Raw genomic sequence first — 18842 nt, forward strand, 5'->3', positions numbered from 1 at the left:
TTACCGGGCTGGGACTCGAACCAGGATTTCTCGCTTAACCGTTTCCCTCTCATTTGTGCATTTTCTTTCCTCTAATATAATTTGCTGTTTGTACACTGAAGCGCCAAAGAAACTGGTATAGGCATGCGTATTGAAATACAGAGATATGAAAACAGCCAGAATACGGCACTGAGGTGGGCAACGCCTATATAAGACAAGTGTCTGACGCAGTGGCTAGATCGGTTACTGCTGCCACAATGACAAGGTATCAAGATTTAAGTGAGTTTGAACGTGGTGTCAGAGTCGGCGCATGAGCAATGGGACATAGCATCTCCGAGATAGCGATGAAATGGGGATTTTCCCGTACGACCATTTCACAAGTGTACTGTGAATTTCAGAAATCCGGTAAAACATCAAATCTCCGACATCGCTGCGGCCGGAAAAATATCCTGCAAGAACGGGACCAACGACGACTGGAGAGAATCCGTCAACGTGACACAAGTGCAGCCCTTCCGCAAATTGCTGCAGATTTCAATGCCGGGCCATCAACAAGTGTCAGAGTGCTCACCATTCAATGAAACATCATCGATACTGGCGTCCGGAGCTGAAGGCCCACTCATGTATCCTTGATGACTGCACGAGACACAGCTTTACGCCTCGCCTGGTCCCGTCAACACCGACACTGGACTGTTGATGACTGGAAACACATTGTCTGGTCGGACGAGTCTCGTTTGAAATTGTATGAGCAGATGGACGTGTACGGGTATGGAGATAACATGATGAATCCATGGGCCCTACATGTCAACAGGTGACTGTCGAGCTGGTGAAAGCTCTGTAATGGTGTGGGGCGTGTGCAGTTGGATTGATAAGAATTCCCTGATACGTCTAGATACGACTCTCACAGGTGACACGTGCGTTAGCATCCTGTCTGATCACCTGCATCCATTCATGTCCATTGACATTCCGACGGTCTTGGGTAATTCCAGCAGGACAATGCGACAGCCCTGACGTCCAGAATTGCTACAGAGTGGCTCTAGGAACACTCTTCTGAGTTTAAGCACTTCCGCTGCCCGCCAAACTCGCCAGACATTGAGAATATCTGGGATGCCCTGTAACGTTCTGTTCAGAAGAGATCTCTAGCCCGTCGTACTCTACGTATTTATGGACAGCCCTGCAGTATTCATAGTGTCAATTCCCTCCAGCACTACTTCAGGCATTAGTCGGTCCCATGCCACGTCGTGTTGCGACACTTCTGCGTGCTCGCGGGTCTCTACACGAGATTAGGCAGGTGTACCATTTCTTTGGCTCTTCAGTGTACCATGACTACTGTTTTCTTTTTCTTCAAACTACACATGTTTTCTCCTACTCCTTTTGTCTGTGAGACCTTTTAAATTTAAAATTTTGCCCTTGAAAATCCCTGTTTCTGCTGTTTGTTCTGCTTTTGTGTTGTTTACTTCTAAATCTTTTTTTTAACTTTTCGAGTCTATCTTGTCACTAATTTCTGTTTCCAAATATACTTGAAAGTTTGTTTTTTCAGATGATCATCACTCATCCTATATAAATGAAGAAACTTTTCATCTTTTACTTATTGTTCCTATTATTGTTTAATATTTTGATGTGTGTCATCATTGCTCCTTAATTTCTAGGCTCCTTTGCATCTTTAACTTAACATTTTCCTCAGAATTCTTGTCTTTAGTACTGCTAGTTTGTGTAAGAAATATCTTTGTTTCACCAACTTTTTGAATGTAGCGTGGCGGGCGTCTTTAGTTCAACTGCTTAAAATTTCTTTGCTCTGCACGGATTTTCGCCAAATGACGTTAACTATATCGTGGTAAGGTTTATTATGTGTGTCCGCTGCTTCTGTCTAGACGATTGACAATGTGCTGCTGAATTCAAATGTGACCGTACGTCTCGTGAAGATGACCCATGCGAAGGACGTCTCAAAACGACACTCAGTAATGAGAACATTGAGCGCAGAAAATAATTTTGGACCATGTGAGATTTCATGTATTTAGAAAACCTTACACTGTTGGAACGTCAGAGGGTAACGTATGGTGAAGACTTATCCATTATGTATTTTGATTTGGTGCTGCGGATGATAAGTGGGATAACCATTTCTCGAATGTCACGAATCAACAATAAAAGCAGTGTGTGCACAGAAAGAGACTAGTCTATTTCATTTGCCTGATAGGTTGACTAATGATCAATTTTTTGTAAGATGCAAAACTCTTGCTGGTACTCTGCAGCTGATGGTATACCTTCTCCATTGTACTAAACAAAACTAGCAAGGTTACCTGTGGCCGTCTTAAAACAATATGAAAAACATTGTGTCAGCGGAATTATTTCCTCAGACTTAAGAAGAAAAGTGTGTAGTGGTTAAGAATTTAGTTATCACTGAAAGACAGTAAGCATCACTTCAGTGATTACATTTATTGCAGACCAGGGCGTCGGTCAAAGTAGAGCGTCATAAACAACGGCGAAAAATTTGCAGTCACCAGGCATCCAATAGAAAGCAACTTTTGCCAGCCTAAATGGGTTGGTGATACCTGCTAAAGAAATTGCTCCATAATATCAGTATAACTCGGCTATCTGCACAACTCTTAACAGCGTCAAGACTGAAGTAGGCGATTGCAAAGACAGCTTACTTAAATGGGTATATTAGATGATGTGGATCCGATTCTTGACAGCACAGAAGTTCGATAAATGTCGCATATATTACCCTATCCTCAAAATCCGATGCAGTGCTACGTGTCGGACCTACTGCTACCGACGTAATATGCAGTAACTATGGCAGAATACTAATGTAAAAAAGGCTTACTGTTAAAAAATTTGTAATGTTTGTGGACATAAATGTTGATTTTCTGATAGTTTACATACAATTTTTTCTGCCACGAAATAAACAAAATCAGGTGCATCTACGCACAAAAATTTTTAGTCATTCGAAAGACTGAGATGTGGAGAACGAATTATTGTAACGTCCACCCCTTTCGCCTGATTTGTCGTCATCTGACCTGGCTCTACTCTTAAAGAAATTTGTGGCTGCAAAACGTTTGCAGTACGGCGAGTACGTACGCATAATATGCAGACACGGAAAGAAGTTGGTCTAAGTTGCCTTCACCTATAAGATGACTACTTTGAGAAAACAACTCTTTTAATTTTTTTAAAATGTGTCTCACACTCTCGTCGAGGATTTTCCATTTTTTCCTCGTAATGAGAGACGCCTGAAATTAGCTACCAGTATTCCTCCGCATGGAATATTCCAGAGACGTACAGCTGCAAATTCATTGTCACGTCAGTATTTCTGCTCGTTTTTAAATCAACTACGATAGCTGATCGCTGCGTCTGGTATAAACAGAAATGATCTTTGCTGCTTCAATGCATATAGAGGATGAAGGCTGCTGTCAGAAATGAGTAATACCGCGTATAACTTGGATTTACAGTCCATTACAGGAAAGGTTGTCGGCATATTTCACAGAAGGTGCGACTGTCAGTCTTCTTATTTTGGTCTTTGCGATCTGCATGTATTATTCTATGTGCGTCAATAGGAAATTATTGCTTTGCAGATATTCTGCGGCATACGATGGTTACACTTCGGAACGGTCGCAACCATTTTCCCATATTAGGTTTGACTGTGTTTCATTTGTACTGAACGACGCCCTTGACATCCGTAAGGCGAAATTGGTCTTGTGTAGTTCGTGAATGTATGCCAAAAGCACTCCGTGGTCGACACCACTTTTTTTAGAATGGAAATGGTAGCAGGTAAACTACGTTGACATAGTATCTGTTTAAAAATGATCATGTTCGAACGGCAGTAGTCGAAAAAAAGAAGTTCAAGCAGTATAATTGTGTTTATCCAGTGGGCATTATAGTGAGACACTTCTTTGTGGTACAAAAACGCATATGCACCTGTCTCTTCGGCTGTTTTTCGTAATTTGAGTTATGGGGCAAAAGCCCAATTCCTGAGGGAAGAACGACTAGTGGCTGATGTAGATAAGATATGTAGTCAGACTCTTTTGAGTTTAATATGGTTTAAGGTACAATAAATCGATTAAATTAAAAAAGGCAATGCTTGCATAACACATCTACACAAACTGCCAATATAAATCACAGATGCAGCTCGTCATTCGCAATGGATAGAATGAAGACGAAATCCTTGCTGTCAAAAAGTTCACGAAGTAAAGGGTTCGTGTATGGAAAAAGGAGACCACAGACTGAAGATTATGTTTGCGTAGACAGTGTCGAAATGTCTTTAAAATTTAAAACTCCGCTTATGATAATCAAAATAGCCACGGGTATGCTGCCGGTCTATAGTTCCAACGGGCACAATATTTCGGCGATCATACATGTCGCCATCATCAGGTGAACTGACGGACTGAGCTCCTGTGAACGTGCCGGCACGGAGATTCGTACACTATGGCTGCTCAGAGGGAAGTGGGTTCGGTCGCGGCGGCGGCCGATTTAAATACCCTCCGCCCGCGGCGCGCTCCCTCCGCCGTCTGCGGCCCGCGCCAAGGTCGCGTGGTGGAACAGATTGCGACGGCGTCTGAGATGACGTCGGTGTGATGGCTCTGTCCGCCGTGGTCGTCACAACTATACGTTTGCTCGATTTACTCTTGATTAACCCGATCGCTGGTTCCCAAGCCTTGCTAAGATTATAGCCACAGTCACGGTTTATGAGGTCGTCATTGGTGCGAATTTCGATGACCTCTCTAACAACGCTGTCCCAGTATCTCGACGTCTGTACCAGAATCCTCGTGCGGTCATACTCCATGGCGTGATTTTCCGACAAACAATGTTCAGCGACCGCCGACTTGCTCGGATACATCAGTCGAGTGTGCCTCTGGTTTTCACGGCATATCCTCGACGGTACGCATCGTCTGACCAATATACGACTTGCCACATTGACACGGAATCTGGTACGTCAAATTCACTATGGAGACTGAAACGGAGGGTAAATTACCTTTCCTTGACGTCTTGGTCAAGAGAAGGGCTGACGGCACCCTAGGTCATGGGGTGTATCGGAAGACTACGCACACTGATCTGTATTTGCACGCAGACAGCTGCCACCACCCTTCACAGAGGAATGGGGTACTTAAAACTCTAGTACATAGGGCGCGCACTATCTCTGACGCAGAGAGTCTACCCCAGGAATTGGAACATCTGACAACTGTATTTCGAAAAAACGGGTACTCAGAGTGGCAGATTCAACGTGCTCTCCGCCCAACCACTGCAGCACAACCTGTTGAGATGGATGAAGTCACGAGGGAGGAGGTAGGCACTGCATTTATTCCATACACAGGCGCACTCTCGGGGAAAATCGCCCGCATTCTGAAGAAACACCGGGTCGGAACTGTGTTTTGTCCTCCAAATAAAACTCGTGCACTGGTGGAGAGCCCCAAAGATGACCTCGGTTTGAGGAAGGCCGGCGTGTACCAGATTCCGTGTCAATGTGGCAAGTCGTATATTGGTCAGACGATGCGTACCGTCGAGGATATGCCGTGAAAACCAGAGGCACACTCGACTGATGTATCCGAGCAATTCGGCGGTCGCTGAACATTGTTTGTCGGAAAATCACGCCATGGAGTATGACCGCACGAGGATTCTGGTACAGACGTCGAGATACTGGGACAGCGTTGTTAGAGAGGTCATCGAAATTCGCACCAATGACGACCTCATAAACCGTGATTGTGGCTATAATCTTAGCAAGGCTTGGGAACCAGCGATCGGGTTAATCAAGAGTAAATCGAGCAAACGTATAGTTGTGACGACCACGGCGGACAGAGCCATCACACCGACGTCATCTCAGACACCGTCGCAATCTGTTTCACCGCGCGACCGTGGCGCGGGCCGCGGACGGCGGAGGGAGCGCGCCGCGGGCGGAGGGTATTTAAATCGGCCGCCGCCGCGACCGAACCCTCACTCGCTGAGTGGCAGTCAAGGGTTGAGCTTGCTCCTCTGACTCGCGCACTGTCAGTCATAGGCCCCCGCTTGTACGGGTGACACACCAGGGGAATCTACGGCTTTGCTTTTATTAAAGCATCGGCGGGACCCAGTCAAGGTCTGCAGTAAGGTCTTACGGCGGGCAGGATATTTTTGGAGACGCCCGACAGCAGAATTGTCGTGTTTCCTCTTTCAACTGCGGGATGTCGAGCTCCAGTGGTGCTTTGGGGTCGAAGCGGTCAACCGCTGTCGACAAAAAGCGCGTCTTGTTGTTGCCGCGGGCCGCGTCGTCGGCCGTCTCGAGTACTTCGGCTGCCGCAGAGCTAGGCTCTGCCCCCCCCCCCCCCCCCCCAAGGCTAGGGAAAATGTGGGCCAGGACCTGGGAGCCGGCCGCGGAACCGCAGAGAAGGTTTCCGCCGCCGCCGATCAGACCTCCGCGTCCACAAGTACAATAGGGCCAGCAATGCAGCCGGACTACCTAACGGTGCCAACGAAGGCTGTAACTGGCACCCCCCTGGCAGCAGCCCCACTTTCCGCTCCGGACATGGCAAACACACCAAAAAACGCAGTCACACACAGTACGCCGACAACAAAATATATTGTCAGTACTTGCAATCCTGCCCCTCCTAACCTCGTCCTATCTCCGCTCCTGCTTGCCCACGCCACCGGCACACTTCCCGAATTTCTCACGTCCATGAAGAATGGCAAGCAGATGCCCCGTCTGCCGACAAAAATCCTCCCCAAACCCACCCCCTCGTCTCAGTCTTCCACCCGCTCCAAATACCTTAAATCCCCCCCACTCAAGTCCACCACATCCAACCAGCGGCGTGCAAGGAAGGACAAGAAGGAGAAGCACTCCAAGGGGAAGAAAGTATCCACCACCCCCACCCCAACCGCTTCCACACCCTCTGAGGAGCCAGCGCCCCCGACAGCACCTGTCGTCGCACTGGGAGGGGACCAGGAAACACCGGTACTGGAAGGGAACCATGTAACCGGGCAGGATGCGGATGGTTTCGTGCTGGCGAAGAAAACGTTTCGCCAGCCGAAGCTTCCGCCGGCCCGGGGAGTGGAACCCACCCCGAACAGATTCCAGGCGGTTGCTGATGAGCCAGAGGCATCAGAAAACACCACACAAACGCAGAACCAAGTCGCCCACCACCTCCCCCCGATTGTAGCAGAGTTCGCACAAAGCTACGAAGAGCTTTTCGAGCTGTTGAAGGCAGAAATCGGGGGAGGCAGTTTCCAGGCAAAACCTGCTGGTGGAGACAAAATAAAAATCACACTTCACACACTCGAAAACTACACAAGAGTCAAAACACTTTTCACAAATAAAAACATACCACACTACACGTTCCCCACAACAAAAACAAGGAACAGAAACATCGTGATACGAGACCTCCCAAGACGAGTGTCCCCCCAGGCAATCAAAACAGATTTGACTGCCCAGGGGTACGTCGTCAAGGGGGTCCAACAGATGGGCAACATAAACAGTAAGTGGCCACTTTACCAGGCCACACTCCCGGACATCCCCCAGAACAAAAGGGAGATAAAGATGGTTCTGGCAGTGCCTGTCACCACCGAACCGCTGCGCCGTAAGAACAAGACGGTGCAGTGCTTCAGGTGTCAGGGCCTTAACCACATCGCCGCCTACTGCACCATGCCAGTAAGGTGCAGGAAGTGCGCCGAGGCCCACGACACGAGAACATGCACACTTCACCACACGGACCCACAAATAAGGTGCGCGCTGTGTGGCAAAAACCACACGGCGGGATACCAAGGTTGTGAGGTCCACAAACGACACACACAACAGACAAAGGGCGCAAAGGCCGCCCCCCCACACACACAAACAAAACACCATAAACCCACCGAGACACACAAGAAAACAAACCATGGCAACACACACGGACAAGGCCTGGGTAAAACCAAGGCCGGACACACCGAGGGCGACTTATGCGGAAGTGGTTTCTCCACCGAGGAACCGTGAAAGCGTAGCCCAACCACCACAACACCAGACACTATCACAAGAACAACACCGGGAAACACACAGCAACAACGACCAGGTCCACCATGACGGAGGAAGGCCCAGGGAACCCCACACACACTCTCCCCCCATGGATCAGTTGTTAGGCGTAATGGTGCAGACCATGAACCTCGTCATGGAAATGATGAAGGAATTCAGGGAAGCCCAGAAGCAGAACACACAGATCCTCGTCGCCCTTCAGGCAACAGTCCAGCAGCCGCTCCCCTCTGCGACTTCCTCAGTAGTATCTACACCCCATCATGAATAGACGACCAAATATTCAAGGCCTGACAATGTGCGTCTTTAACGCAGACGGCATTGTTAATCAAGAGGTCGAATTCCGAGAACTCATGAAGGAGTTCTCCATCGACATATGCATGATGGGGGAAACCCACCTGAAACCGGGAGTAAAAGCGACAGTTCCCAACTACATTAGCTACCGTAAAGACAGGCCAACCCAAGGCGGAGGAGTGGCCATATATGTAAAAAGAGGGATCCCCCACCACCAGGTATTCTTACCAGCTACCAACAAAATCGAAGCAGTGGCGGTGGAAGTAACCACTGCCACTGGACCCCTAACAATTGTTGCAGTCTACCGACCCCCACACGACCAGACAGATGAGGGAGACATAGCTGCTCTAGGGCAAATTGAAGGCAAACTCATAATAGGGGGAGACTTCAATGCCAAACATCCTGATTGGAATTCTAGAGTAACCTCCAGAGCAGGCGCCAAACTGCAACAACTAGCGCGCGCCCACCACTTCGAAACATGGGGTCCAGTCGAGCCAACACATTTTCCGAAAAACGGAAGCAGGCCCGATGTGTTAGACATAGCTCTCACCAGGAGGATCGCAGGGTTCGTGGCCGCAAGGACAATCAACAGAATGTCCTCCGACCACAACCCAGTGATTCTGGAGGTCGATGTGGGAGAATGGGTAGCACTCCCACGGTACCAGACGTCGTACAAACGTACAGACTGGGAGCGATACCAAGAAACTGTCGCCTCTGATATCGCTCGCGCTCCGCCACCCACTGCTGAAACAGTAGAACAAGCGCTACAAGACCTAACAGGCACCATCTTGCAGGCAGCGGAAGAAGCCACCCCTCCACAAAGGGAGGGCCCACCGCCGCAAATACAGCTCCCAGAACACTTGCTAGCTCAAATCCGACACAAGAACAGAGTGGCAAAAGAGTGGAAGATCACCAGAAATCAGGCCACCAGGAGGCTGCTCAATCGTCTACAGAGAGAGCTGAAGGTAGCGCTCAATGAGCACAGAAACCAGCAATGGCAAAACCGCCTCACATCTCTCAAAGTAGACGATCACACACTATGGCAAGCGACCAAACAGTTTACAAAACGACGCGCTAGGATGCCGCCACTGCATGGCGAGCGGGGACTGGTCTACAGCCATGCTGGAAAGGCCAACGCCCTCGCCGACTCCTTTGAGAAGCAGTTCCAAGCGGCAGAACCTCAGGATGAAGAACATGAAGAGGTAGTCAGTCGTCAACTGGCCGTCTTCCTCAATGCTGAGGAGGACCCAGAGGACGAACCCATACTTTTTGCCCCCGAGGACGTGGCAAGAGTAATCAGGTCCCTCCCTACAAAAAAGGCGCCAGGGCACGACAGTGTCACAAACCAGTTAGTCAAAAAACTCCCACCCACAGCGATCACACACCTCGCGAACGTCCTCAACGAGATTACTCGTTCCCGTGTTTTCCCAGCTTGCTGGAAACATGCGGAAGTGGTCGCGATACACAAACCAGGGAAAGACCCTCTATTCCCGCAGCACTACAGGCCGATTAGCCTCTTGCCAACACTCAGCAAGATCTATGAGCGCCTCCTGCTAAGACCCATACAAGAACACATTACCAGAGAGCAAATTCTGCCGGATTTCCAATTTGGATTCCGGCAGAACCACTCTGCCCCACAGCAGGTCATGAGAATGGTTGAAGCAGCCACAGAGGGCTTCAACCACAGAGGCTACTGCGGGATAGTGCTACTAGACGTAGCCAAAGCCTTTGATTCAGTATGGCATAGAGGGCTACTCTACAAGTTGTACACACAAGGGTTTCCCGGGAGCATAGTTCAGCTCATTAAGAGCTATCTCACGAATAGGACTTTCTCCGTCAAAGTAGAAACTGCCACCTCCACCAGAAGGCGTATTCGTGCCGGGGTGCCACAGGGATCGGTCCTGGGGCCCGTATTGTACAGTTTGTACACTGCGGACACTCCGACGGCCCCCCTGGTGCACACTGCGCAGTACGCTGACGACACAGCCTTCTACACGAGAAATGCGAACAAGGACCTGGTCATCCGTAGGCTACAAAAGGTTTTAGATGACACAGAAACTTGGGCCCGTCGCTGGCGCATCACGATCAACTCCGAGAAGACGCAGGCAATGCTGATTACCCGCAGGCTCGGAAGGCGCGAAACTCCTCAACGTCCCCCCCCTCCACCTTCACCTAAATGGAATCCAACTCCCCTGGCGCAGAACCGCCAAGTACCTTGGCGTAACCTTGGACTCTCGTCTTACGTGGAAACCCCACATAGACGAAGTCCACAGGAAGGTCTGCGCCAGAATGTCCATTCTATACCCTATCCTGAACACAAACAGCTCCCTTCCCTTCCCAGTAGCAGTAAATGTTTATCAGGCCCTGATCCGGCCAGTTATGGAGTATGCGTGCCCTGTCTGGGGATACGCGGCAAAGCAGCACCTGGACAAACTCCAGAGGCTGCAGAACCGCGCCCTCAGAAGGGCACTGCACCTACCTCTTGGATTCCCCACAGACGACTTGCACGCCGCAGCCGAAATCCCACTCCTGAGAGAGCGGTTCCAGGATCTGGCAAGGGCCTTCTATGAGGGTTCTTCCAGATCCGGAAACGCGCTCATCCACTCCCTAGGTCGGTACGACATGTCCCGCGATAAGCATAAGCGCCCTATGGCGATCTTCGACGATTAAGTCGAAGAGAAAATCCCAATACCCAATCCCTAATCCAGTTCCTTCCCATATAACACCAATCTTTTCGCCTACCTCAGGCAAGTACTAGACTCACTCACAACAAACATCACAAGTCACAGACACCAAAAAACTATAGAAAAATCACACACACACGTTCACAGGGGAGTAAAAGCCGAAAGGCTACAAACTCCCCCACACACACTTCCCCAAAGAGGGGAAAGTAAAAGATGTGAGCAGCAGCAGCGACCGAACCCAGTTCCCTCTGAGCAGCCATAGCGTACGGATCTCCTTGCCGGCACGTTCAGAGGAGCTCAGTCCGTCAGTTCACCTGATGATGGCGACATGTATGATCGCCGAAATATTGTGCCCGTTGGACACTATAGACCGGCAGCATACCCGTGGATATTTTGATTATCAAATACGCCGGGAGAAACTCAAGAATCTCCGCTTATAATGGCTGCAGTCTGTCTATTACATTACATTACCTTTCTGGTGATTTTGCCTGCGCTGTGTAATCATACGGTAAATGCAAAACCTGTACGTGGAAAATGATGTGGACAGTAGCTGAGTCCTCCGCCCTGTTAAAGGGAATAAACGAGTTGTGGCATTTACTTTGACGGCCCTTTTTCACCAGTGAACATTCATTTCTTTTCCTGTAATTAGATGACTAAAACGGGAAGCCAGTTATCACATCGGTTATTTGTTGTGCGTTTCTACATTCCGGCGAGCAGTTGTTCACAATGTGGATAACGTGCCGTTCACGTACAAGAGTACATCATAAATGAAGCAGATACGTTTACTGTAACGCATGAAGTAGTTTCCCTACTTAATTTTTGCGGAACTTACGTTCAATTGCGTAGCAAAGTTTTGAATAGTTTTACTTGCCCATCACTTCTTATGTTATTGTTCTTTAGGCGTTAAATTACCTTCTGTCTCGATACAGTAGCAGCTGTAACTCTCGTATGATATTAGCCAACCTCCAAATAATCACATTAAAGTGCACAATTTGGCGTATCTCATATATATATATATATATATATATATATATATATATATATATATATATATATATATATATATATATATATAAATTAAATGGATTTATTTTCCAGATCAATTTAGTGTGGAGGCCTTTACTAAAGGCTGTGTTGCATCATTTATCTAATTTACGAAGACTTATCCAAATAGAAGTGGTTTTTCGGCTGTGTAACTAAAAATATGTGCGTTATGCTTCTACTGCACACGGAAGTTTCAGGGAGTTTCATTTATTATGTGTTACAACATTCAAGTAAAGGCTGGATACATTATTTTATTTTACTCTAATGACATGGTTTCAGAAATACTGACGATACGATTGTTTGGCGAACAGCAAGATCCTAATTCCAATATGTGTAAAATATATGGTTTATATCACGCTGCTTAAACCTGGCCATGACAAATCGGTTTAACGCAGCATAGTTATCTAATTTCAATACAGAAATTTGAAAAAATGTCAACTTGAATTTTTCAATCGTTCTGCATACTATTATCGTCATTACCCACGACGACGACGACGACGACGACAACGACAACAACAACAAGAACAACAACAACACCAAGAACGATGACGACAGCAGCAGCAGCACAAACACGCCACCACACTATTTTGCAGTGACTTACACGAAACAGTTATGACATGCGACCCCTGACCAAGTAAGCCGCTCAGATGTGTCAAGTACGTGTGCTTATGCCAGGCATTGAGCCACATGAATAAATAAATAAATAAAAATTATGCTTTATCGGAACACTAAATTACTTTTTGTTGCATCATTATGTGAAATCAGTTCAAACATAGAAGAAACGATAGAAAAACGGACTAGTGTCTTTCCCCAAAAACATAGACTTAACGAGCGTTTCAACGATTGACGTTTTATGACTTCGGTGTTCATCTGGTTACTGCCCTTGACCTCAAGTGTAAATTGTCAAATTGGTCGCCTCTTACGTCACAAGCCCGAGTTATTTATTGTTCGTTATTTTAAGCTTTTGTTGCTTGAATATATCTGCCCCTTTTATTTATAGCACCTCAATGAATAATGAAATTACTAATCATTCTACAGATACAGTCGCTAAAGTCACTGAAAGAGTGGACTTGTCTGCGTACACGTGGGCGGATGCGAACAATAACCTGTGATCGCGGAAAATCAAAGTGTTTTGTTCGTGCTTCGCGTAACTGGGCGTTCAAATTATTCTTTTTCACTCGCAGCAATACGATGGAATTGATTCACATTGCGAAACAATGAGCACTTTTGGCGCTTTAAGTCACGATTCAATTAGTTGTCAAGAGCATTTGCACGTGGAATTTACTGTCTATTCTCGTGGAAGTGTCGAGAAACAACCTATGAAAGCGACGTATTTCACAAGGAATGCTGTGTCCGTGTAGCTGAAATGTTTCCTTCGTTTAGGTCCTTTATTTCGCGAGGGGGGGAGGGGGGGGAGAGGGGGGGGGGGAGTTTATACAACATATCTTCCTTCCTTCACCGGGCCGGAAAAATGAATGGTTTATGTATAAATTGTATAGGTGGCAATGAGCATTAATAAATAAGTTTTTAATGAATTCGAAAAACAGCTAAATCAAGAAAGAAATCGGAAATTTCTACGTCCTTTCGCCGTATCTGTTAAACATATTCATTGAAGGGGATGAACGTCTTAGAAGAAGGACAAAGGTAACTAAAATATCGAACTAGTCCATCAAATACGATTTGCTGATGGTATAGCTGTAGTGACAGATTAATTAAAATATATGAACAGAACGCCAAAAAATCAGACAGCCACACTCAAGCAGTAAAAACTGAAGGTCGTCGTCTGATAGTCGTATCCGAGTTTTCTTTTTTCTGCTGTGTTTCCATTTTTGCATCGAAGTCCAGGTGCGAATATGCCTCGACTTAGCTGTCCAACTCTGTCATAAAACATGTGGCGATATAAATAACATATAATGGAGAACGGAGGAAGTGGATGGGCTTGGCGAAGCCTGCATCTCTGATGCTTCTTAATTTTCCAGTTTTCGGCGTTCTTCCTTAAAACGCAGAACGGCTGATGAAATAGATATGCGCTATCGAGTACAATCTTCTATTATGGCGCACGGAGTACTCGAATCAGTGTCTGGACTCTTCAGGTGCTTCTTGAGCAGATCATTAATGCGCTGCAGAGGAGCACCTGTGCTCACTTCACTCTACAAAATTTGTTGAGAAAGTTTAGGCGTAACTATCCAGAGCGGCCTAAAATGGAATGACCATATAAAACAGACAGTGGGAAAAGCAGACTGAAGACTCAGATTCATCGGGAGAATCTTAAGAAAATGTAACTCATCCACGGAAGAATTGGCTTATAAAGCGCTTGTTTGCCCGATTCTTGAGTATTATTGATCTGTCTGGGGTCCCTATCAGGTAGGACTTACAGAGGAAATAGAGAAGATTCCACGAAGAGTGGCGCGTTTCGTGACGGGATCGTTTAGCTGGCGAGAGAGCGTTACGGAGATGCTAAACAAACTCCATTGGCCGACGTTACAAGAGACGCGTTGTGCATCACGCAGCGATTTACTATTGAAATTTCGGGACAGCACTTTTCAGAGGAAGTCAGACAACATATTACTACCCCCCCCCCCCCCCCCACCACCACCACCACCACACGTACATCTCGCGTATTGACCACGACGAGAAAGTTCGAGAAATTAAAGCCAATACAGAGGCTTACCGACCATCGCTGTTCCCACGTAGTATTCGCGGGTGGAACAGGGTTGGAGAGAACAGACAGTGGTACCGAAAGTATCCTCCACCACATACCATTAGGTAGCTTACGGAGTATGATGTAGATGAAATTTGGTATATTGTCTTTCACGTTAGCGTGTTGCCAGTGCCTGAGGTTAAAATGCGCCTAGTCTGTCCAACATAAAATTTTGGCATCCACTTCTTGACAGCTTTCACGTGCTGTAGTTCTCATATCCACCGACCGATTCACGAATTAAGGCCGACGGCGATAGTTTACTTTCATTGAAGATCTATAAAGTTTGACCGAGCAGTTGTAGGCGCTACAGTCTGGAACCGCACAGCTGCTACGATCGTAGGTTCGAATCCTGCCTCAGGCATGGATGTGTGTGATGTCCTTAGGTTAGTTAGGTTTAAGTAGTTCTTCTAAGTTCTAGGGGACTGATGACCTTGGAAGTTAGGTCTCATAGTGCTCAGAGCCTCTATAAAGTTTGATGTGAGGAAGCGTCAACATAATACCACAGAACCATGGACGTTTCGCCTGCTCGAAATAATTCCAAAGATGTGGTATTAATGATGGAAAGCGACAGTGCCTTGCAAGTATACCAGATAACTACACCTCAGATTATACTACCATGATGTATGATTTTGTTTGGACCCTGTATCTACCTATTCATTCACTAACGTCCCAGTGTATCACTTTTTGTATACGGAACGTACAGTTTTCCCTTCTCATCCGATTTCATAACTCATGGATTATTTAATACCTGAAATTTATGGACTCGTAGTTGGGCTTTACTTGGTCCGCATACCACAATGAGATACAGTGGTCTTTAGGTACATTGACCTGCTATTCTATCGTATCCAATGACTTTTTTGTGTGTGAATGCAGAGTCTGTCCTTCATTCCAATTTGTTCCTCAGAAATAATATAGGTCATTCCACGACTAAAGGGAGATTACATACCAATTGCAAAACTTGGTAATATCTAGTAGTGAATCAAGCCGTTGTCGCTTGCTTTAGAAAAGAGAACCTCAGCATGGTGAAGTAACAATAATTCCATGAAGCTAAATAATTCACTTGCGTACACAAAACAAGTTGTATGGTAATCTCTTGGGGGAGTGTCCTCTTTGTAACTTGCACGTAAATTGCTCTCTTGTTACAAAACTGAACGAGAAATATAAGTGTTTACAGACCTCATCTACAAATTATCATAATGACGTTTTCAGTGCTGTTCTCGTGCTTATTAAAGAGGTCGCACACACACTCAGTACTTTCTCAAAAATTCTCAAACACAGTGTGCCAGTCATACAAGTGATAAATTTCAGAATTGCAACGTTTTCAAACTAAACACAGTCCACAAACTGAACCAAAAAATAAAAACACCACTGACATAAAATACACACAATAATATTACAGCACAATACAATAGTAAGACAGTAATGATCATGCAACAGAGACCACACAAAGCACACAAGATAAAGAAACGACAAACAACAGAAAAATATGATACACTCTGACATTTGACAACAAATTAAGTTACTGAATAGGATACTTTGGGAGAGAACAAGGAATACATGTGGCATCCACAACAAATAATACGCTGCAAAAAAGATGAAAAAAACGCTAAACACAGCTATAGATAAATTTAACAGCGCAGGTATATATCATTTAACGTGCAAACATTGTGATTCAGTGTAATTATATGAGATACACATTTAGAAATTTCAGAGTAAGACATTCTGAACCTTTAAGAACATTCTAAATGACAGGGCGCACTCCACGTTTGCAGACTATCTCATTCAAACAACCATAAAACTAGTGGCATAAAACAGATCTCGAGATGTTAAAACTCAGTTATTATTTGTGCCACATAGTAACAATAGAAACAAATTATCACATCTCAAAAATGGTTCAAATGGCTCTGAGCACTATGGGACTTAACAGCTTAGGTCATCAGTCCCCCAGAACTTAGAACTACTTAAACCTTACTAACCTAAGGACATCACACAACACCCAGCCATCACGAGGCAGAGAAAATACCCTTACCCCGCGGGGAATCGAACCCGGGAACCCGGGCGTGGGAAGCGAGAACGCTACCGCACGACCACGAGATGCGGGCAAATTATCACATCTGAAAAACTATCATACAGGGCTAAAAGTCATCAATGACCAAACGGTACTCCGCAACAGAACGTATTCAACCCTCTAATCTAACTATAAAATAACACACACAAAATTTGCCCCCCCCCCCCCACACACACACACACATACACACACATTAAAAAACATCGGAAAAAATTCAAACTTCGCGACCGCCAATCGAAAACAAAGAAATGAAACAGAGACGGTCAATGGCGTATCTGAAACTCAAATATGCAGTGAAAATTGTGTCTAAGCCACAACATAGTAACATCCAAATTTATCAATGAGCATGGGAAAACCTAAGTGAACTCTGTTAAAAATCCGCAACACAATCTATAAACAGCAAACCTCACGGAACAGTCTTTCGAAATCGAAACCTCACGAAATTTTAGCGGTGTCTACAAGTCTTTTAAACGTAAAAAGAATAACAAGAACAACAACACATTCAGCAGGCAAATACGACTCAGGACAGATCAACTACACCGATTGTAAATATCATAAAAAAAGGGGAAAATGGCACTATTTTGCTAGAATGTATAGTTAAAGATTACGCTCTAAACAAAAATTTAATTCAGATTTTGCTCAAACATCCCTGCGTTGCCGAAGATACGTCGTATTAATAGCATTTGTGGCTGATTTCTGTTGGTAGCCACAGGGCACACACAACGTAAAAAAAGTAAAGTACATATGTAATCGAAACAACAGCAAAATTTGTAATCGACGTGTTCCTGGCCTACATAATATTTGTGTATAAAAGTTCAGAAACATAAAAAAGACCGTACGACAACTCTGGTGTTAAACGTATTTGGAGGGGAAACAAAACTGTATTCTTGCAAGAAGGCGTGCCCCCCCCCCCTTTAATTAATTACTCATATATAAGTTGCGATCTCGTTTACGACTGGATATGTATGTGTGGGTATGTATCGAAACTCATTTTGTAAAGCTGCGCGGGACGTATTAAGCGTCTTATTAAAATATTCCTCCTCTTATCAGACATTAACATCATGTTCCTATTTCGACGTAGTTACCTCATGCGTTGCACTGACTTACAAAACTTTGTCGAGCTGTTAGAATCCAACAAAAAACCTTTGATATTGATGTCTGTTTTTAGAAACGTTGATATTCAAATGGGTTATCATCTGCTAGGGATACTAAATACGTACACTTTTCTCTGATAACCTAATTATGATTCTATTCTGTAATTCATGTATTCCACGTGTACCCTTGTTCGTCTTAAAACCTAAGAATGTGGAACCTCCGGTATACTTGTAGCTTTCTTCATGTAATATATTCTGTGTTGTATTATATAAAAATATAAAAATTGTATGACGCAATATTGAGCATATTATTGTACTGTAAAGTACTTCATGCCTTAGTTTAAAAGTGCTTTACCTGACAGCAGTGCAGCTCCCTTAACGCTTTCCTGTTACGCTATACTCTGTTTTTTTATGTACGCGTGCCCCTTACCGGCAGGATCACAGCTGATACTTGCGATCTTCGCAAATAAATCGTTTATTCTTAACTGCCATACACACATTATTGCCGAAGAAGTAACTTTCCTGTATTGTTTCCCTTTACTGTATAGAATCATCTATGCACTAATTAGCATAAGACTGTTCTGCACGTCACTAGCTCTGTGATCGTTATCGAGGAAATGTAGTCTCCCGTGGCTTCCGTCGAACGCATCACGTTATTAGCGCTGATCATTAATATGTACTCGCTGCGACGCTCTAGTGGGTGAGGTACGCCGCCACTGTATGAGTATATCCCTAACTGGGTAATTACTTCAGATTTACTGGGTATTGACTACAGCTTTTGAAAATTTAGCCACGAAGTTTCACAGATATTACGTTATTGCAGACTTTTGGTGACAATTTACACCAAAGTTTTATGTAAACCACGTACATTTTTTGCCATTTTTCCTATTTAATGATACCATAAAAGTGTTCTGTTTTTCAGTACATCCATAAATAGCGGAGCGTCGCGCATATCTTTGAGCTTCATTTATATCTGTTGGCCCTTTCTTAAACATTAAGCATCACTTTCCGTCATTAACTA

The 18842-nt window shown here is 45.3% G+C and overlaps 1 protein-coding gene across 1 annotated transcript in view; it reads left to right on the plus strand.

Annotated features, from left to right (window-relative positions):
- Window positions 1-18842, plus strand: part of LOC124598646 (protein furry) — a 1150963-nt gene that overhangs the window by 659429 nt on the left and 472692 nt on the right. The window lies entirely within an intron of this gene.

This window comes from Schistocerca americana, chromosome 1 (assembly GCF_021461395.2).
Source record: "Schistocerca americana isolate TAMUIC-IGC-003095 chromosome 1, iqSchAmer2.1, whole genome shotgun sequence".
NCBI lineage: Eukaryota > Metazoa > Arthropoda > Insecta > Orthoptera > Acrididae > Schistocerca > Schistocerca americana.